The sequence below is a fragment of the Mustela nivalis genome (assembly GCF_964662115.1).
Source record: "Mustela nivalis genome assembly, chromosome: 6".
NCBI lineage: Eukaryota > Metazoa > Chordata > Mammalia > Carnivora > Mustelidae > Mustela > Mustela nivalis.
The window spans coordinates 118,604,558-118,627,581 of NC_139025.1; the positions used below are offsets into that span (position 1 = coordinate 118,604,558).

At 35.3% G+C, this 23,024-nt stretch overlaps 1 protein-coding gene across 2 annotated transcripts in view; it reads left to right on the plus strand.

Annotated features, from left to right (window-relative positions):
- Positions 1-23,024, plus strand: part of SCAPER (S-phase cyclin A associated protein in the ER) — a 524,869-nt gene that overhangs the window by 286,593 nt on the left and 215,252 nt on the right. The window lies entirely within an intron of this gene.

Consider the following 23,024-nt stretch of genomic DNA (forward strand, 5'->3'; position numbering starts at 1 on the left):
ATGCTGGCCTCATAAAATGAGTTTGGAGGTTTTCCTTCCATTTCTATATTTTGGAATAGTTTCAGGAGAGTAGGTTTTAATTCTCCTTTAAATGTTTGGTGGAATTACTCTAGGAAAACATCTGGTCCTGAGCTCTAGTTTGTTGGGAGATTTTTGATTACTGCTTCAGTCTCCTTACTGATTATGGGTCTGTTCAGGTTTTCTCTTTCTTCCTGGTTCAGTTTTTGTAGTTATATGTCTCTAGGAATACATCCATTTCTTCCATATTGTCAAATTTGCTCGTGTATAGTTGCTCATAATATGTTTTTATAATTGCTTGTATTTCTTTGGTGTTGGTTATGATCCCTCCTCTTTCATTCATGATTTTATTAATTTGGGCCCTTTCTCTTTTCTTTTTGATAAGTCTGGTCAGGGATTTATCAATCTTATTACTTCTTTCTTTCTTATTTTCCCAACATAGTATTGGAATATATATTATATGTTTTATTTTTTAATTTTATTTTTTCAGTGTTCCAAGATTCATTGTTTATGTACCATACCCAGTGCTCCAAGCAATAGGTGCTCTCTTTAATACCCACCACTAGGCTCACTCATCCTCCCACCCCCCTCCTATCTGAAACCCTGTTTGTTTCTCCGAGCCCACATTCTCTTATGGTTTGTCTCCACTGATTTCCCCCAACTCACTTTTCCTTTCCTTCTCCTAATGTCCTTCATGTTATTCCTTAAGTTCCACAAGTAAGTGAAACTATATAAAAATTGACTCTCTCTGCTTGACTTATTTCACTCAGCATAATCTTCTCCCGTCCTGTCTATGTTGATACAAAAGTTGGATAGTCATCCTTTCTGATGGCTGAGTAGTATTCCATTGTATATATGGACGGCATCTTCTTTATCCATTCGTCTGTTGAAGGGCATGTTGGCTCTATCCACAGTTTAGCGATTGTAGACGTTGCTGCTATGAATGTTGGGATTCATATGGCCCTTCTTTTCACTATGTCTGTATCTCTGGGGTAAATACCCAGTAGTTCAATTGCTGGATCAAAGGGAACTCTATTTTAAATTTTTTGAGAAATCTCCACACTGTTTTCAGAAGTGTTTACACCAGCTTGCATTCCCACCAACACTGTAAGAGGCTTCCCCTTTCTCCACACCCTCTCCAACATCTGTTGTTTCCTGGCTTGTTAATCTTTCCCATTCTAACTGGTGTATGGTGGTATCTCAATGTGGTTTTGATTCGAATTTCCCTGATGGCTAATGATGATGAACATTTTTTCATGTGTCTGCTAGCCATTTTGTATATCTTCTTGCAGAAGTGTTCATGTCTTCTGCCAATTTTTTGACATAATTATCTGTCTTTTGGGTTTTGAGTTTGAGAGGTCTTTATACATCTTGGATATCAGCCATCTCTCTGTAGTGTCATTTGTAGAGATCTTCTCCCATTCTCTGGTTTCCACTTTGTTTTGTTGACTGTTTCCTTTGCTGTGTGGAAGCTTTTTATCTTGATGATGTCCCAAAAGTACATTTTCAGTTTTGTTTCTTTTACCTTTGGAGGTATGTCTTGAAAGAAGTTGCTGTAGCCAAGTTGTAGAGGCTTTTGCCTATGTTCTCCTCTAGAATTTTGATGGATTCCTGTCTCACATTGAAGTCTTTCATCCATTTTGCGTTTATCTTTGTGTATGGTGTAAGAGAATGGTCGCGTTTCATTCTTCTATACATAGCTGTCCAAATTTTCCAGCATCATTTATTGAAGAGACTGTCTTTTTTCCACTGGATATTTTTTCCTGCTTTCTCAAAGATTATTTGACCATAGAGTTGAAGGTCCATGTCTGCACTATCTACTCTGTTCCATTGGTCTCTATGTCTGTTTTTGTGCCAGTAAAATGCTGTCTTGGTGATCACAGCTTTGTAGTGAAGCTTGAAATCAGGCAGTGTTATGCCTCAACTTTGTTTTTCTTTTTTAACATTTCCTTAGCAATTCTGGGTCTTTTATGGTTCCATACAAATTTTAGGATTGTTTATTCCAGTTCTTTGAAAAAAGCCATTGTTAATTTGATCAGGATGGCATTGAAAGTATAAATTGCTCTGGGAAATTATAGACATTTTAACAATGTTTATTCTTCTGATCCATGAGCATGAAATGTTTTTCCGTCTTTTTATCTCTTCTTTGATTTCTTTCATGAGTGTTCTGTAGCTCCTTGAGTATAGATCCTTACCTCTTTGGTTAGGTTTTTTCCAAGGTTTCTTATGATTCTTGATAATATAATAAATGGAATCGATTATTTAATCCCCTTTCTATAGTTTCATTGTTAGTGTTTAAGAAAGCAACTGATTTCTGTGGATTAATTTTGTATCCATCCTGCCACATGACTGAATTGCTGTATGAGTTTTAGTAATTTGGTGGTGGAGTCTTGGAAGCTAAAGTCCATCCTGCTCAAGAATGTTTGGGTCAACCAGGAAATCAAAGAACTTAAACAATTCATGGAAGCCAATGAGAATGAAGACACATTGGTCCAAAACCAATGGGATACAGTAAAGGCAGTCCCAAGGGGAAAACATATAACCTTTTTTTTTTTCCAAAAAGAATTGAAAAAAATCCCAAGTACACCAATTCTTTTTACACCTTGAAGAACTGGAAAGTCAGCAACAAAATAAGCCAGTCCCCCCACATCAGAAGGGAATAATTAAGATTAGAGCAGTGATCAATGAGTTAGAAACTAGAGATATAGTAGAAAACTTCAATGAAACTAGAAGCTGGGTCTTCAAAAGAATTAATAAGATTGGTAAAACACTGGCCAAACTAATCCAAAAGAAAAAAGGGAGGACCCAAATTAATAAAATTATGAATGAAAGTGAAGAGATCACTACTAACATCAAGGAAATAGAAACAATCATCAGAAATTATTATCAAGACTTATATACCAATGCATTAAGCAACCAAGAAAAAATGGTTACATTCCTGGGAGCCTATAAACTTCTGAAACTGAAACTGGAAGAAAGTGACAGTCCAAGTAGACCAATCTAGTAATGAGATTGAAGCACTGATTAAAAACCTCCCAAAAAACAAGAGTCCAGCACCTGATGGATTCCCTGGGGAATTGTACCAATGATTTAAAGAAGAATTTATACCTGTTCTCCTGAAGCTGTTTCAGAGAATTGAAGCAGAAGGAAAACTTCCATATTCTTTCTATGAAGCCAGCATTACCTTCACCGCCAAACCAGGGAAAGGCCCCATCAAAAAGAATTTCAGACCAATATCCCTGATGAATATGGATGCCAAGCTTGTCAACAAGATCCTAGCTAATAGGATCCAACTGTACATCAAAAAGATTATCCACCATGACCAGGTGGGATATATCCCTGGGACACAAGGGTGGTTCAGCATTTGCAAATCAATCAGTGTGATAGTACAAATCAATAAGAGAGAAGTGCCACATGGTCCTCTCAATTGGTGTAGAAAAAGCATTTGCCTAAATAAAGAATCTATTCCTGATTATAACTCTTCAAAGTGTAGGGATAGAGGCAACATTCCTCAACTTCATAAAATCTATGAAAAACCCACAGGGAATATCATTCTCAATGAGGAAAAGCTGAGGATGACAAGGATGCCCACTCTTACCACTGTTGTTCAACGTAGTACTAGAAGTCCTAGCAACAGCTATAAGACAAAAAGAAATAAAATGTATTCAGATTGGCAAAGAAGAAGTCACTCTTTCTCTTTTCCCAGATGACATGATACTTTATATGAAAGACACGAGAGAACCTTATTAAATCTTTCAGAGAACAGGCTCATAGTTTTGTTGATCTGTACTACTATTGTTTTCTATTTCATTTATTTCTGCTCTGATCTTTATTATTTCTCTTCTCCTTCTGGGTTTAGGCTTTATTTGCTGTTCTTTCTCCAGTTTCATTAAGTGTAGGGTTAGGTTGTGTGTTTGAGATCTTTCTTACTTCTTGAGAAAATCTTGTATTGCTATATACTTTGTCTTGAGTTGCTTTCAGGATTTTCTCTTTATCTCTGAGACTTGTATGTTTTGCCGTTAGATGAGAAGTGTCCACTTATTCTTATTGATTTTGGGGGTGGGGGTGTTCTCTGTGCCTCCTGGAGTTTGATGCTTATTTCCTTCCCCAAATTAGAGAATTTTTCTGCTGTAATTTGCTTCAGTATGCCTCCTGCCCCCCTCTCTCTCTCTTCTTCTGGGATCCCATTTATTCTAATATTGTATCATCTTATGGCATCACTTATCTCTCGAATTCTCACCTTGTGATCCAGTAGTTGTTTATCTCTTTTTCTCAGCCTCTTTATTCTCCATAAGTTTGCCTTCTATATCACTAATTCTCTCTTCTGCCTCATTTATCCTAGCAGTAAGAGCCTCCATTTTTTATAGTACCTCATTATATAGCTTTTTTAATTTCAACTTAGATAGATTTTAGTTCTTTTATTTCTCCAGAAAGGGGTTTTATTTCTCCTGAAATGGATTCTCTGTTATCTTTTATACTTTTCTCAAGCACAGCTAGCATCTTTATGGTTATCATTCTGACTCTTGTTCTGACATCTTACTAATGTCCATATTGATTAGGTCCCTAGCAGTTGGTACTGCCTCTTATTCTATTTTTTTGAGTTGAGTGTTTCCATTTTATCATTTTGTCGAAGCACAGATGAACAAGAGAACAAAATGCTAGAAGGGTAACAACAACCCCATAGAAATATACACCAAGTAAATCAGAAGAGACTTGCAACCAGGGGAGGAAGAAGAAAGAGAAAAGAGGGGGAGAAAAATATGATCGCTGGCAGTCCATACTGCCTCTCATTCTTTTTTTGGAGGTGTTTTTCTGCTTTGTCATTTTATCCAGAGAAGAATAGATGAATGAAAGAACAAAATGGTAAAAAGGTAACAATAACCTCCGAAAAATAAACACTAATGAAATCAGAAGAGACCCAAAAGCAGGGGGAGAAGAAAGGGTGAAAAAAAATATCTATATGATTAGGCTGGTGAAAAGAACAGAGCCACACACTTGATTTTGGATATGTTTTGGTTTGTTAGATGAAACTGCTTTCCAAAAATTTAAAGAAACAAAAACTTATATATGTTGAAAAATAAAGGTAAACACGATGAAGGGGTGGAATATAACTAACTGTGAAGGATGACAGGTTAAAAAAGATTTTTAAAAAGGAACTGATAAGAAGTTGGTTGACTAAAGAAAGGAGAGAATGTGATCAGGCTGGTGACTAGAACAAAGTCATATGCCATATATAATGTATATTTTCATCTGTTAGAAGAAACTCTATCTTGTGATTTTAAGGAAAGAACTTATATGTATAAAAAATAAGGTTAAATATAATGAAGGGCTGGATAGAATATGACTATGAAGGTGAAAATTTAAAAAAGACTTTTTAAAAGGTATTGATAAGATAAAATAGTTAAAATAAGAAAGAGGAAGAAATTTTAAAAATAGGAAAAAAATAATGAAATTTTTAAAAATTTAACTTTGAAAGACTAAAGAATCATGGAGAATAATCCATGAATTCTATGTGCTGTATTCTCCTAGCACTGGTGTTTTGCAGTTCTCATTGATCAGTAAACTTGGTCTTGGGTGTATATCCTTGCTGATCTTCTGGGGGAGGGTCCTCGTGCAGTGATTCTCAAATGTTTTTGCCTGAGGTGGAATTTCACTGCCCTTTCTAGGGGCCAGGCTAAGTAATCTGCTTGGGTTTTCTGTGGTTCCTTTTATTCCCTGAATGCCTTTCCCACAGCTTTGGACAGTGGGCATGAAAATGGTGGCCTCCCAATTTCTGGCCCCAGAGGAACCGAGAGCTCAGGGTCCCACTCCTCAGTGAGCCCTGAAAAAATCAGTCCATCACTTCTGTCTCCCTGGTCTCTAGCTACACTCCGAGCTCACCCAGCCTGTGACAGAGTGTTTCTATCTCTAGTGTACAGCCCCATTTGGAATCTGCAAACCCAGCAGATTCCTGCAGCATACTCCTGCACCACTCCTCCCAGTGGAGGAAGGGAGAGTCTCCTCAGATCTGCCGCTTGTGGGGTCCCTGCTTAAAGAGCAGTAGCCCAACCATGCAGGGGATCACGGTTTAAGGCAATGCAGTCTGAGAGTCCACTCCTCATATTCGTGTCTGCAGCCGGCTTCCCTGTTCCAATACCTGGAGCTCTGTGACACTCAGGCACCCCTGGTTTTTCTGTGACCCAGAGCGTCCAGAGATGGCACTGTCCCAGGAAAGGCTCCACCCCCTGCCTCCAGGAGTGGGGTCCCTCAGTGGAGCAGACATCTAAAAGTTATGATTTTGTGTTTTCCTGCTCTACCACTTGCTGGCAGCCAGCCCTTCCCCCCAAGGTCTATCTTCCTGTGTATCACCTTGGATTCACTTCTCTGCACATTCTGTCTTCCAGAAAGTGGTCTCTTTTCTCTGGATAATACTGCCATTTTTCGCTTTGATCTCCTGTTGAGTTTATAGGTTTCAGAATGGTTTCATAACTATCTAGCTGAATTCCTGGGATCAGATTAAATTTAGGTCTCCTACTCCTCCTCCATCTTTTTCCTTCTTCTAAGTATTTTATAATTTCTCTAATATTTGTTTTTTTTTTTTGCTATTATTATTTCTTCAATTTTAATTCCAGTGTAACTTACAATGTTACTTTAGTTTGCGGTGTATAATGTACTCTTAATCCCCTTCATCTGTTTCACCCATCATGCACTCACCTCTCTTCTTTAAACCCTCAGGTTATTCACTAACTTCAGAGTCTGTTTTTGTTTTTTTATTTGTTTGTTTCTACTTTTCTTTGTTCACTTGTTTCTTAAATTCCACATATAGGTAAAACCATATGATATTTTCTTTCTTTTACTTATTTTCCTTAGCATTACACCTTCTTATCCATTCATGTTGCTGCAAATTGCAAGATTTCATTCTTTTTTGTGGCTGAGTAATATTGCATTTATGTATTTAACAACATCTTCTTTATCCATTCATCTGTTGATGGATATTTGGAGTTTTTCCATAATTTGGATATTGTAAATAATGCTTCAATAAACACAGAGGTGCATAGATCTTTTTGAATTAGTGTTTTCATATTCTTTGTGTAAATACCAGTAGTGCAATGACTAGATCTTATAGTATTTCTGCTTTTAACTTTTTGAAGAACCTCCATATGGTTTTCCATAGTAGCTGTATTCCAACCAGTAGTGCGCTAGGGTTTTATTCTCCACATCCCCACCAGCACTTGTTTCTTGTCTTTTTTATTTTAGCCATTCTGACAGGTCTGAGGTGCCCTTGGGATTTCTTATTTCACACATTGGTTGTACAAGAATGTCCGGTTTAATTTCCACATGTATTTGAATTTTCTAGAGTTCCTTCTGTTACTGATTTCTAATTTCAGTCCTTTGTGGTCAGAGAAGACAATATGTATAATTACAGTCTTTTAAAATTATTTACATTTGTTTGGGGCATATTGTGTTTGAACAATTTTTTAAAAATTAAGAATAATTTGAGACCTAATATAATGGTATCTTCCTCTGGAAATATTTTCATTTACTTGTGTTAGGTGATAAGAGTACCAGTGTTTCTGGAACCATCTTAATCCAAGTTCAAATTTTAAGGTTCCCAAGGCTACATGGATGTCCTGAACATAGGCCACAACTTGGTTGATTGGCCAGTTTCAGTTTCATGCTTATTATAAGGATGAAATTTTTTATGGTCTTGCTTAAAATGGTTTACCTTTTATCATTCACAAAAGTTTCTTCTAAATTAGCAAAAGCAACGTTGAGAGGGCTATGCTGCTGTCTCTTGGTTTTCACCCCCTCCTGGATTTTGACTTGCAGTTCTCTCCCTGGTAATTTTAATTCATTTAAGGATATTTTTATTTTTATTTTTTAAAATATTTTATTTATTTGTTTATTTGACAGAGAGAGAGATCACAAGTAGGCAGAGAGGCAGGCAGAGAGAGAGGGGGAAGCAGGCTCCCCACTGAGCAGAGAGCCTGATGCAGGGCTCGATCTCAGGACCCTGAGATCACGACCTGAACTGAAGGCAGAGGTTTAACCCACTGAGCCACCCAGGTGCCCTAAGGATATTTTTAAATGTTACCTTTTTTGGTTTCAGTGGGAGGACTTGTCTTCATCGCCTTACTTGCCATTTTTTAATGAAGTAGTCCTTCTAGTATCATTTTAAACCACTTTATCAAAGTAAAATATATAAGAGGATGGAAAATATTAAAATAATGTCTGTAATGGGACATCTGGATGGTTCAGTCAGTTAAGTGTTGAATTCTTGATTTCGGCTCAGGTCATGGTCTCAGGTGAGATGGAGTCCTACATTAGGCTCCCTGCTCAGTGGAGAGTCTGCTTCTCTCATTCTGCCCCTTCCTGCATTTACATATTTGCACCCACTCTCTAAAAATAAATAAATAAAATCTTTAAAAATAAAAAATAATAATAATATCTGTAACATCAGGATTTGGGGAAATGGGTGTTCCAGTTATCTAGTGTGGATCAACCTTTTTCATATCAAGCCATGTTGCGAATCTTGGAAAAGAGATGTATGTTGTCTAAAAGTATCAACTTTGGAGGATTAGGTTTTTAAAAAGATTTTGGAGGTCTGTATTTGCTAACTGAGCATAGTGCAGTTCCTCATTCAGAGAATTATTATTTGAGTCTTGACTAGAACTGCAAAAAAAAAAAACCTAAAAATTAAAAAAAATTATAACAATCTCAGCTACTCACTTTATTTTGGTGATTATTAGTTTTTTCCTCTTTGAAATAAGGAGAAAGTTGTATGCCTCATGAGAGGTAAGCATGATGACCAAACACTATTCATCTGACTAAGTGAATGCTAATCTACTGTGATATTTTTCCTTAGAATATTACTAAAGGAAGATACTCAAAGCCATTTGATTTAAAAAAAAAAAGTATACTTCCCTAGTGTGTCAATTTTATTCAAACATTAGAGGCAAAAAAAGGATTAAAATTTTTTATACTCTTATGTTTTTATCCATACCTATACAGAAGAATATTTTAATATTATCTTGTGAAGAAAGTTAATTTATAAAATAGTTTGTGGTAAAGTAGTTGATAAAGAAGTTTTCAACAAAATACATTTAGTAAGAAGTGTTGTAAACATGATATTTCAGAGCTGGAAGTAGGACCATGATTATATAATCTTAATGTATTTGCTAAAATTACAATGCTATTGATAAAATTAAAAACAGATTGTTAAAAATTTTCACAAATAGTTACTTGTTGAGTATGTCTCTGTTTTAATAAAAAATAAATAAATAATAGATAATAGTGTAAAAGAGCACCTGTGCACACAAAAATAGACACCTATGTCCATGGAACAGAATAGAAAACACAGAAATAAAACCACAGTTATATGGTTGGTCAATTCACGTTCAACAAAGCAGTAAAGAAAATCTAATGTAAAAAAGAGTGTCTGCAACAAATGGTGTTGGGAAATCCGGAGAGCAACATGCAAAAGAATAAAACTGGACCACTTTCTTATACCATCACAAAAATAAATTGAATAAAAAATTAAAATCCTACTCTATGACCCAGCAATTGCACTACTGGATAATTATCCCAAAGATACAGATGTATGAAAAGAAGGGACACCTGCACCCCTATGTTTATAGCAGCAATGTCCATAATAGCCAAACTGTGGAAGGGGCTGAGATGTCCTTCAACAGATGAATGGATAAAGATGATGTAGTTCATATATACAATATAAAACTACTCAGCCATCAGAAAGGATGAATATCTGCCACTTACATTAATGTGGATGGAGCTGGAAGGTATTATGCTAAGTAAAATAAGTCAAGCAGAGCAAGACAATTATCATACATTTTCACTTGTATATGGAACATGAGGAATAGTGCAAAGGACAGTAGGGGAAGGAAGGAAAACAGAAGGGGGAGAAATCAGAGAGGGAGACAAACATATGAGACTCTTGACTCCAGGAAACAAACAGGGTTGTGGGGGTGGGGAAATTGGGTGATGGGAATTAAGAGGGCATGTGATATTATGAGCCCTGGGTGTTATATTCAATTAATGAATCATGAATATTATTTAAAAATCTAATGATGTACTATACCTTGGCTATATTGAATTTAAATTTTTTTAAAAAGGAAATAAAATAACTGATACAACTTAACAGTCCCCAAAACAAATAATCCAATTAAAAAATGAACAGAAGACATGGACAGACAGTTCTCCAAGGAAGACATCCAGATGGCCAACAGACACATGAAAAGATGTTCATCATCACTCCTCGTCAGGGAAATGCAAATCAAATACACAATGAAATATTGCCTCACACCTGTCAGAATGGCTAACATCAACAATCCAAAGAACAACAGGTGCTAGTGGGGATGTGTAGAAAAACACTCATGCTCTGTTGGTGGGAATGCAGTCATTATGGAAAACAGCATGGAGGTCCCTCAGAAAGTTAAAAATAGTACTACTCTAGTATCCAGCAATTTCACTACTGGAATATTTACCCAAAGAATACAAGAACACTGCTTCAGAGGGACACATTCAGCCCTAGGTTTATAGCAGCACTATTTACAATAGGCAAGGTATGGAAGCAGCCCAAATATACATCAATTGATGGATATGAAGATAAAGGGTGTGAGATAGATAGGTAGATAATGGAATATTATTCAGCCATAAGAGAATGTAATTTTACAACAGCATGGTTGGAGCTAGAAACTATAATGCTAAGTGAAATAATTTAAAGATAAATATCATATGATTTCATTAATACATAAATATATGGAGTATATTTTATATACATATTTAAATATATGGAATTTAAGCAAAGGGGGAGAAAAGAGAAACAAATGAAGAAACACTCTTAGTTATAGAGAACAGATTGATGGTTACCAGAGGGGCAGGGTATGAGAGTTTGGTTCAATAAGTGATGGAGATTAAGGAGTGCACTTTTTGATGAGCACTGGGCAATGTATGGTGTCATTGAATCACTAAATTGCACACCTGAAACTAATATGATGCTATATACTAACTAGAATTAAAATAAACACTTAATAAGAGAGCGTCTTCAACCCAGCATATGCCATGAGTGATTTCACCTCTCCGTAAGGAGCTGTGATTATTGAAGTTTCTACCCATAGCAACCTGACAGTATTCCATCATGATACCTCTCTAGCAATATTCTGTTCTTGGGCTTACCTTAGTGATTGATTGCTTGATGCAGTGAGTAAACACTTACTGTTTTTAACCACATTTATATAAATCTACGTTCTCGGAAATAGTGACAGTAAAAAATGAGAAATTGCCCATATAAGGACCTTGATGCTAGCTATCTTCAATTCAGCTCAGTGCTTTTCATTAGTAGACTCCATTTCACGTATCTTACATACTAAGTAAGGCAGGTAGAACACTCTTCCTTCTCCTTGGCATGTAGTACAAAAATTATTTTTTGCTTAACATAAACATTGAAGATATCATGAAAAACATGCAAAAAATATTTTTCATGAAACCTTATTTGGTGCTGTTACTAGGTATATCCTTACTCAGATATGCCATTTACATATGTATCTTCTGTCATTCAGTAGGTTGTGTTTTAGTTTTGTTGATTGTTTCTTTTACTGTGCTGAAACTTTCTTGATATGACAGTCCCAATACTTGATTTTTGCTTTTGTTTCCTTTGCCTCAGGACATATATTTAGAAAAATGTTAATATAGCCAGTGTCAGAGAAATTGCTATCTATGCTCTCTTCTAGGACTTTTATGGTTTTAAATCTCATGTTTAGGTCTTTTTAGTTTATTTTTGTGTATGGTATAAGAAAGTGGTCCACTTTCATTCTTTAGAATGTAGCTGTCCAGTTTTCCTACCACCATTTGTTGAAAAGACACTAACCCTTTACATATTCTTGCCTCCTTTGTCAAAGATTAATTGACCGTATAGTTATGGGCTTACTTCTGGGCTCTCTCTCCCGTTTCATTGATCTGTGTGTCTACTTTTGGGCCAGTACCTTGCTGTTTTCATTTCTACAGCTTTGTAGTATATTTTGAAATCTGGGATTTTAATACCTCCAGTTTTGTTCTTTTTCATGCTTGCTTTGGCTCTTTAAGGATCTTCTATGGTTCCATATATATTTTAGGATTGTTTGTTCTAGTTCTGTGGAAAATTCTGTCAGTATTTTGATAGGGATTACATGAAGTCTGTAGATTGCTTTGAGTAGTATGGATATCTTAACAGTATTGATTACTCCAATCTGTGAGCATGGAATAAATATCTCTCTGTGTCGTCTTCAGTTTTTTTCATCAGTGTTTTATAGTTTCAAGAGTACAGGTTTTTCACCACCTTGGTTATGTTTATTCCCCGATATTTTATTATTTTGGATGTAATTGTAAATGGGAATGTTTTCTTAATTTTTCTTTCTGCTACTTCATTGTTAGTGTATAGAAATGCAGCTGATTTCTGTTTATTGATTTTATGTCCTGTGACCTTCCTGAATTCATTAATCAGTTCTAGTAACTTTCTGTTGGAATCTTTATGGTTTTCTATATAGAGTATCATGTCATTTGCAAATATTGGAAGTACTACTTCTTATTTACCAATTTGGATGGCTTTTATTTCTTTTCTTTCTTTTTTTTTTTTTTTTTTTGGTCTAATTGTTACGGCTAGGATTTCCAGAACTGTGATAAATATAAATGGTGACAGTGGACATCCTTGTCTTATTCCTGATCTTAGGGGGAAAGCTCTTAGTTTTTCACAGCTGGGTATAATATTTGCTGTGGGTTTTTTTGTGGATGGCTTTTATTATGTTGATATATAATATTATGTTATCCTTCCAAGCCTACTATGTATAGGTTGTGGTGATGAATGGTTACTGTACCTTATCAAATGCTTTCTCTGCATGTGTTGAAATGATCATATGGTATTTATCCTTTCTCTTGTTGATATGTGATGTATCACCTTGATTGATTTGTGAATATTGAACCACTTTTGCATCCCAATAATAAATCCCACTTGATCATGGTGAATGACTTTTTTAATGCATTGCTGGATTTGGTTTGCTAATATTTTATTGATTTTTACATCTGTGTTCATTAGCAATAGGCCTGTAGTTCTCTTTATTGGTAGTGTCTTTACCTGGTTTTGGTGTCAAGGTAATGCTGACCTTGGAGAGTGAATTTGGAAACTTTCCTTCCTCCCCTATTTTGAATAGTTGGAGAAGAAATTAAATCTTTAAATACTTGATAGAATTCACCTGTGAAGCCTTCTGGGTTGGACTTTTGTTTACTGGGAATTTTTTGATTACCAATTCATCACTGGAAATCAGTCTATTCAAATTTTCTATTCTTGATTTTGTTTTTGTAGGTTATATGTTGTTAGAATTTTATCCATTTCTTCTTTATTGTCTAATTTTCTGGCAAATAATTATTCATAATATTCTCTTATAATCCTTTGTATTTCTGTGGTATTGGTTATCATTTCTTCTCTTTCACTTTTGATTTTCTTTATCTGAGTCTTTTCTCTTTTCTTTTTCTTTTTTTCCTTTTTGATGAGTCTGGCTAGAGGTTTATCAATTTTGTTGATCTTTTCAAAGAACCAGCTTCTGGGGGCACCTGGGTGGCTCAGTGGGTTGAAGCCTCTGCAATTGGCTTGGGTCATTATCTCAGGGTCCTGGGATCGAGCCCCGCATCGGGCTCTCTGCTCAGTGGGGAGACTGCTTCACCCACTCTCTCTACCTGCCTCTCTGCCTACTTGTGATCTCTGTCTGTCAAATAAATAAATAAAATCTTAAAAAAAAAAAAAAAAAGAACCAGCTTCTTTTGTCATTGATTTGTTTTGTGGTTTTTTGTTTTTTGTTTAGTTTCTATTTTATTCCTGATCTAATCTTTATTATTTCCTCCCTTCTACTGGTTTGTTTTTTATTTTGTTCTCTTTTTATAGGTCCTTTAGGTGTAAGGTTAAGTTCTTTGAGATTTTTCCCTACTTCTTGAGGCAGGCCTGTGTTGCTATAAACTTCCCTCTAAGAACCACTTCTGCTACATCCCAAAGGTTTTACACCATTGTGTTTTTATTTTTGTCTCCATTTTCTAAATTTCTTTAAATTCTTGTTTGACCATTCATTGTTCAGTAGCATGTCATTTAACCTCTATATATTGCAGTTCTTGTCAGATTTTTTTCTTGTGGTTGATTTCTAGTTTCATAGTGTTGTCAGAAAAAAATGCATTGTACAACTTCAAGCTTTTTGAATTTATTCACATTATTTTGTGGCATAACATGATCTATTCTGGAAGATGTTCTTTGTACACTTGAAAAGAATGTGTATTCTGCTGTTTTAGAATGGAATGTTCTGAACATATCCTTAGATCCATCTGGTTTATTATATCATTCATAGCTACTGTTTCCTTATTGATTTTCTATTTGGATGATTTGTCCAGTTATGTGAGTGGAGTGTTAAAATTTCCTACTCTTATCATATTACTATCAGTCATTTCCTTTATGTTTGTTAATAGCTGCTTTATGTATTTGGGTGCTTCCATGTTGGGTGCATAAATATTTACAATTATTATATCAGTCATTTCCTTTATGTTTGTTAATAGCTGCTTTATGTATTTGGGTGCTTCCATGTTGGGTGCATAAATATTTACAATTATTATATCATCTTGTTGGATTTTTTTCTTCATGATTATATAGTATCCTTTTTTTGTCCCCTGTTTCAGTTTTTGTTTTAAAGGTATTTTGTCCAAGGTAAGTATTGCTATCCTGGTTTTCTTTTCACTTTCATTTGCATGATAAATCCTTCTCCTTCCTTTTACTATTAAATCTTCATGTCTTTAGGTCTTGTAGACTGCATAGAAGTAGGTCTTGATATTTATTTATTCTGTCATTACATGTCTTTTGATTGGAATGTTTAGTTTATTTACATTCAAAGTAATTATTGATAGGTATGTATTTATTGCCATTTTGTTACTTGTTTTATGGTTGTATTTGTAGTTCTTTGTTCCTTGCTTCTTTTGTTCTGTTCCCTCACATTTTGCTGACTTTCTTTAGTGATTTTTACTTGGATATTTTTCCATTTATTTTTTGCATATCCCTTACCAACTTCTGATTTGTTGTCATATATAACAACAAACATACAACATGCAGAACGCATACAGCAGTCTGTATTAAGTTGATGGTTGCATAAGCTTGAACCCATTTTAAAGGCACTAAGTTTTTACTCCTTCTCACCTATTAGGCATATGGTATACTTTAAATCTCATTGTTTTGTGAATTTCTTGACTCATTTTTATAGGTATACTTCCTTTTACTACTTTTGTGCTTCTTGTTTTTCTTACTCCTGCTTATATTCTTCCTTTTCCATGCAGAGTACCTTTAACATTTCTTGTAAATCTGGTTCAGTGGTGATGAATTCCTTACCTTTTGTTTGTCTGGGAAACTATTCATCTCTCTTTCTATCCTGAATAATAGCCTTGCTGGATAGAGTATTCTTGGTTAAAGATGGTTTGTTTGTTTGTTTGTTTGTTTGTTGTTGTTGTTGTTTTCTTTCAGCATTTTGAATTTATCCTACCACTGGTTTCTGGCCTTGCATAATTTCTGCTGAACAATCAGTTGATCGCCTTATGGGGTTTCCCTTGTATGTAAGTGTTTCTTTTCTCTTGCTGTTTTTAAAATTCTTTATCACCACTTATTCCCATGTTGACAATTATGTTTCTTTCTGTGAACCTCCTTGGGTTGATTTTGTTGGGGGTTCTCTATGCCTCCTGGATCTGGATTTCTGTTTCCTTCTCCAGATTTGGGATGTTTTCAGCTATTATTTCTTCAAATAAATTTTCTGTCTCCTTTTTTCTTCCTTCTCCCTCTGTGATCCCTATAATGTGAATGTTATTATGCTTGATAATGTACCTGAGTTCCCTTAGTCTATTTTTATTTATTATTATTATTTTTTCTCTCTCCTGTTCAGCTTGATTACTTTCTATTACTCTTTCCTCCAGGTTGCTGATCTGTTCTTTTGCTCTGTCTGGTCTACCATTATTCCCTCTGGTGTATTTTTAATTTCAGTTATTGAATTCTTCATTTCTGACAGGTTCTTTTTTAAGTTTTCTATCTCTTTAATGAGGGTCTCCGTGAGGTCCTCCCCTCTGGTTTTCAAAGCCAGATGTTATGCAGTTCATCTTGGCACTGCAGTTCGATTGTTCTTGTGGTTCCTGGGGTAGGTTCTGCTCCCGTTCCCTCTCCAAGCCTGTAGTGTCCCTCTCTCCTGTGACCATCCCATGGTCACAGGCCAGTTTGGCTCCTGACCACCTCTCCGTCCTTCCCATCCTTTTGAATTTGGTCTTTTCTCTACATTTAGCTGTGAAAGGTTTGTCCTGCCAGTTTTTTTTCATTGTTTTATGGGTTATTTACACTGCTGTAGGTATTAACTACATGTTTCTGTGGGAAGACATGAGCCTAGATCCTCCTTCTCCATCATCTTCCCTCGAAGTCTCAGTTGTTTTTGCTTTTTGGGTATTATAAATAATTCATAAACATTCATGTGCAACTCTTTGTGTGGCTGTATATTTTCATTTCTTTGGTGTATGTATCTAAAAGTGAAGTTGCTTAGTTTTATAGTAATTTATTTATTTAACTTTTCAAGAAACTGGCAAACTCCTCTAAAGTAGTGAACCATTTTACATTCCGACTAGCAGTATGTGAAGATTCCAATTTATTTTCATTCTTACTAATTTCTCTCTTTTTAAATATAGACGTTCTAGTGGGTGTAGAGTGGTATCTCATGGAGATTTTGATTTGCATTTCCCTGATAACTAATGACACTGAGTATTTGCATGTGGCTAATTATACATCTTCTTTGAAAAAATATGTATTCAAATCCTTTGCTCATTTCTAAACTAGGTTATTTGTCATTATGTCTTTTATATGTTGTGGATATAAATCCTTTATCAGTAGTATGATTTGCAGAAAATATTTTCTCTCATTATTTGTGTTATCTTTTCATTTCCTTGATGGTGTCCTTTGAAGGATAAAAGTTTTAAATTTGGGGTGCCTGGGTGGCTTATGCAGTTAAGCATCTGCCTTTGGCTCAGGTCATGATCCCAGAGTCCTGGGATTGAGCTCCATGTCAGGCTCCCTGCTGAGCAGGGAGCCTACTTCTCCCTTTTCCCGTTGCTTATGCTCTCTCTTGATGTCTCTCTCTAAAATAAATAAATAAAATCTTTAAAATAAAAAAGTTTTAAATTTGATGTTTAATTTGTATGTTATCTCTTTTGTTGCTTGTGGTTTGGGTTCTCAATCCAAGGTTATGAGATTGAGGTCTTAGTTTTCATGGCATTAGGGAACCCCATACCTTATGAGTACAAGCTTTCCCAAAATGGAAACAAGAAAACTATTTTTCCAGCTTTCCTTACAGCACATATGATCTAATAAGTTTTCCCATTTAGAAACACCCATGTCATATTTTGTATCAGAGTTTAAGGAGATAAAAAAGAAAAACATAAAAAAATGGATTCATTCCTGTAAGGGTAGCAACAGATTCATGCAGTTTTCAGATTTCAACATTGTGAGGTGTAGAGGTAGCATATAGTTCCTTCTGTGCAGTGCAAACTACAGTGCTATACCCAGTAGTTGCAAGCAGTGTCCACACTGAAAATCTTCCTCTTGCCATTAGTAATCCATGGATTACTGCATCGGGATGCTAACTGGAAGCCTACTTCACATTACTTTAAATAAGAAAAAAAAATGTGTTTATTTCTATCTTAAACCTGAGCCAGTTTCCTAAACTATACTAAAATATAGTAAAATGGCCATATAAATAATAGACACATTAAGATATAAAATATTTAAAATGTCATAATATGGTTAATAGTTTGCTTTGCACACAATATATATTACACATCCCCTTTGTTGACAGTGCATTTTTTTTTCAAAATATTCACATGTAATCCTGACATTCTGCAAGTTCTGTTTGGAGTGTAATTCAGGTTGTGTTCTTCTGTATTTAAAATGTACTGGTTTGGGGTACATATAAATTTTTCTGTATACATATCTACTGAAAAACTTTGTATTTAGAAATAAGTGTGTTTTATGAATTTTGAGTATTAAAAACCAAGAGGCATTCCAGGAAAATGTTATCCATAGAAACATTTTTCAGAGGTATGCTTGTTTTACTGAGCATCTATACTGTACAAGGAGTACAATTCTTGTCTATAAGCATGTTTGTGGTTCCTAATGCCATCCTAGATACCCTGAAACTTATACCGCAGGCAAAAGACATAAAATTCTTCCTTTTTCATGAACTAGATAATCAGCTCTATCTACTCATCTTACTTTGTGGAAAATCATAAAACATCTTATCAGATGAGTTCTGTATTCTAAAGCTAGCTTTGTTTAGATATAACCATAGACAAGTGAATTCCCTTCCCTAGGCTCTACTTGTTTATAATAAGAGAAGTAGTTTGAATTAGGAGATCTTTATGGTTCTGTCCAGTTCAAATTATTTGTTTTTCTTTAAGCACATCATATAAGCAGAAAATATTGAGATCAGCAAAAGAGGCTGATCTTATAATGCTCAGATTTTTCCTCAATGGCTTTTATCTTGTAATCATTCTCAGAGAAATCCAGGTGTTCCCCTTATTTAGAAATTATATACTGATCTTTATCAGCATTGGAAGACAGTGATCAAAAATTGTTTTTATGTCTATTTTGTTCATTTAAAATATGTTATAAGCAGTATTAAGGAAAAAACATATGAACCACAAAATTGATTATTAACTTTTATCATATATATTTCTAGGTGAATGTCTATAATAGGAAAGGGGCAATGGGAAGATAAATTTGGCAGTGTTAATAGGCAAGCCCTCATTGGAGTATTTTTTTCTTTTTCCAAGCATTACTCTGCCACTGGTGAAGTCTCATTATTTCTAAGTGTCCTAATCAATAAGGTCATGAAAGATTGATTTCAGGAGCTGTCACTGTGTTTATGACAAGAAGCATATAGAGTCATTTATAGGAGTGGGCAGTAATTCTCCTGTTAACTAGCAAGTCAGGGAATCAGTAAGCCCATCATACATGTCTTAAGGTGGTGAGGGAGAATCTCAATGGTGTTCATCATTGACAGAGGAGGAGACTAATATTGTTAATTGAATTTCCCTAAAAAGAACAAAAATAAACCATCATGTAGGGGGAAGGGGAGAGGAGCAAATCTATACAAATCTCCAGTAGGTATGAGTTGATTGCATTGATTTTCCTCCGTTAATGGCCTGGGATGGATACAGAATTGTTGTCAGAAAATATAAAGTTGATTATTGCAGCTCCTTTCTACTTATGACTTTCAGAAGTCCTAAGAGTGGCAACCAACAATGTTCAAACAAAGCATATGTATTAAAGTATATGTAATTTTAAAATAAAATATTGTAGCTTTATTTTTTAAACTGATGTGTGTTGTAGAAAATATGTAACACTTAAACATTCTCTCATTATTTCTGATGAATATGATTTTAAGGACCACACAATATTCTGTAATATGGGAATAGTATAATTTATTTAGCTAATCCTCTACTTAGGGGATCATTCGATTCACAAAGCCTTTCTTAAAGTAAAAATGATCTTTAATATACTTTAATCATAAAAAATAAAGCAATATAGAAATACATAAATAGGAAAAGTGAAATCAACCCCACTTTCCCCTCCTCGTCCTTCTCCTCAGACATACCAGCTATTAACAGTATGGAACGTATCTTTCCCTCTGTTTTGTCTGTATATTTTCCTTTATTAATAAACATACCTTTTTTCTTATTAAAAATATCAAACTAGGGGCAAGCACTTGGGTGGCTCAGTGAGTTAAAGCCTCTGCCTTCGGCTCAGGTCATGATTTCAGGGTACTGGGATCAAGCCCTGCATCGGGCTCTCTGCTCAGTGGGGAGCCTGCCTCCCCCTCTCTTCTGCCTGCCTCTCTGCCTACTTGTGATCTTTGTCTGTCAAATAAAGAAATAAAATCTTTTTTAAAAATCAAACTATAAAGCTTTCCATATTGGCATTAAGAGCTACCTAATTCCTTTTTAATTAACCAGGTTTTTTAATTTTTTTATTTATTTTCAGCATAACAGTATTCATTATTTTTTGCACCACACCCAGTGCTCCATGCAATCTGTGCCCTCTATAATACCCACCACCTGGTACCCCGACCTCCCACCCCCCGCCCCTTCAAAACCCTCAGATTGTTTTTCAGAGTCCATAGTCTCTCATGGTTCACCTCCCCTTCCAATTTCCCCTGGGTTTATATTTTTAATTTAAAAGAAGTGGCTTGAAAAATTAAACTATCTTCCGAAAGGGAATATAATGAAAAGGAAATTCCTCTTTTACTTAATGTTGGCAGTTTTTTTCAAAACTGCATAGTATTTCATGGATTAGTTGTACTAGTATTTTCCTATTTCTTTTATTCCTACAACTATTTTCCTATTGATAGACATTTGTTTGGATTGTTTGGGAGATTTAGCTTTTTCAAAAATGCTTCAGTGACCATCCCTGTACATATGTCATTATGGACTTGGGCTTATTTTCCAGGATAGATTTACTAGATGTGAAACTGAAATTTTGATTTTTTTAAGAAAAGCCCAGATAATCCTTCAGACATGTTAAAAAAAAAAAACATAGTAACCTCAGAATCAGGGAAATACAAATCAAAACCACAGTGAGATACCACCTCACACCAGTCAGAATGGCAAGTCAGGGAATGGCAGATATTGGCGAGGATGTGGAGAAAGGAGAGCCCTCCTACACTGTTAGTGGGAATGTAGGCTTGTGCAGTCACTCTGGAAAACAGCATGGAGCTTCCTCAAAAAAGTTAAAAGTAGAGCTACCCTACAACCCAGCAATTGTATTACTGGGTATTTACCCTAAAGATACAAATGTAGTGATCCAAAGGAGCAGGTGCACCCAATTGTTTATAGCAGCAATGTCCACAGTAAACAAACTATGGAAAGATCCTAGATGTCCATCAACAGATGGATGGAGAATGAAGAGGTGGTATAGGTATACAATGGAATACTATGCAGCCATCAAAAAACTTGCCATTTGCAATGACGTGGATGGAACTAGAGGGTATTATGCTAAGGGAAATAAGTAAATCAAAGAAAGACAATTATCATATGATCTCTTTGATATGAGGAATTTGAGAGGCAGAGTGGGGGTTGTTGGGGGAAGGGAGGGAAAAAAATGAAACAAGATGGGACCAAGGAGGGAGACAAACCATAACAGACTCTTAATCTCAGGAAACAAACTGAAGGTTGCCAGGGGTGGAAGGGGAGGGAAAGAGTGGCTAGATTATGGACATTGGGGAGGGTATGTGCTATGGTGAGTGCTATTAGTTGTGTAAGACTGATGATTCACAGACCTGTACCCCTGAAGCAAATAATACATTATATGTTAATAAATTTTAAAAAATAGTAACCTTCTTAGCCAGTATAATTGGTATTAGTAGTTTGGTCAGTTGCCCAAAAGTCAAACCAAGAAAATCATGAAAAATCACCTAAATATTTTTGATACTTGTTTTAACATAAAACTTTTTAAAATGTATATTCATTTGCCAATCTTCTGATGTAGGGGCAAGGCTTTTCTTTATGAATAGTTGTCTTCTTTGGAATTCCAGTAGTTAGTTATACTTAAACAAGTAATACCTATCATAGCTAAAAATTCCACTTTCAGGGTTCTTTTAAGTACAGAATAATTCAAGTTCATAATCATCCTGTAGATTTTTACATTTTTCCTCCACCATTAAACTTGTATAATTTATACCTAATTTGCTCACAGTTTTGTATAGTAACTGCTATTGTTGAATCTTTCTAAAGCATTCAACTTAGTTTTTATAGAAACTTTTTTTTTAATTTTTTATTTTTTATAAACATATATTTTTATCCCCAGGGGTACAGGTCTGTGAATCACCAGGTTTACACACTTCACAGCACTCACCAAAGCACATACCCTCCCCAATGTCCATAATCCCACCCTCTTCTCCCAAAGCCCCTCCCCCCAGCAACCCTCAGTTTGTTTTGTGAGATTAAGAGTCACTTATGGTTTGTCTCCCTCCCAATCCCATCTTGTTTCATTTATTCTTCTACCCACTTAAGCCTCCATGTTGCATCACCACTTCCTCATATCAGGGAGATCATATGATAGTTGTCTTTCTCTGCTTGACTTATTTCGCTAAGCATGATTCGCTCTAGTTCCATCCATGTTGTCGCAAATGGCAAGATTTCATTTCTTTTGATGGCTGCATAGTATTCCATTGTGTATATATACCACATCTTCTTGATCCATTCATCTGTTGATGGACATCTAGGTTCTTTCCATAGTTTGGCTATTGTGGACATTGCTGCTATAAACATTCGGGTGCATGTGCCCCTTTGGATCACTACATTTGTATCTTTAGGGTAAATACCCAATAGTGCAATTGCTGGGTCATAGGGCAGTTCTATTTTCAACATTTTGAGGAACCTCCATGCTGTTTTCCAGAGTGGCTGCACCAGCTTGCATTCCCACCAACAATGTAGGAGGGTTCCCCTTTCTCCACATCCTCGCCAGCATCTGTCATAGAAACTTTTTTTTCTAATTTTTCATTAGTTTACTTGACATTTAGTTAAATTACATAATTTAGTAAATAGTCAATTGACATAAACTTGTCTGGTAACAGATACAACTTACTCAAGGTAACACTCAGAGGCAAGAATGCTCCCTGGCATATAGGCACCAAATCTACAAGTTTTACTGAGGAAATGAAGAATGTCTATTATTCCATCATTTTGGCTATATGGAGATCTATTAAAGAGTTTCATATTATACTAATTATTATGCCTGTCTGTGGATTGCAAGAGCCCATTTATGCTCATCCTTGATAAAACTAGGCATTATTAATATATTAAGCATTTTAAGATTGGAAAATGTCAGTGAACAACAACAAAACTCTAGAATTTATTGAATATCTACTCTGGTAACACTTTTTAATGTTGTTTTGTAAACTCATTTGAGTAACTCTATAGTGTTTTTCCCA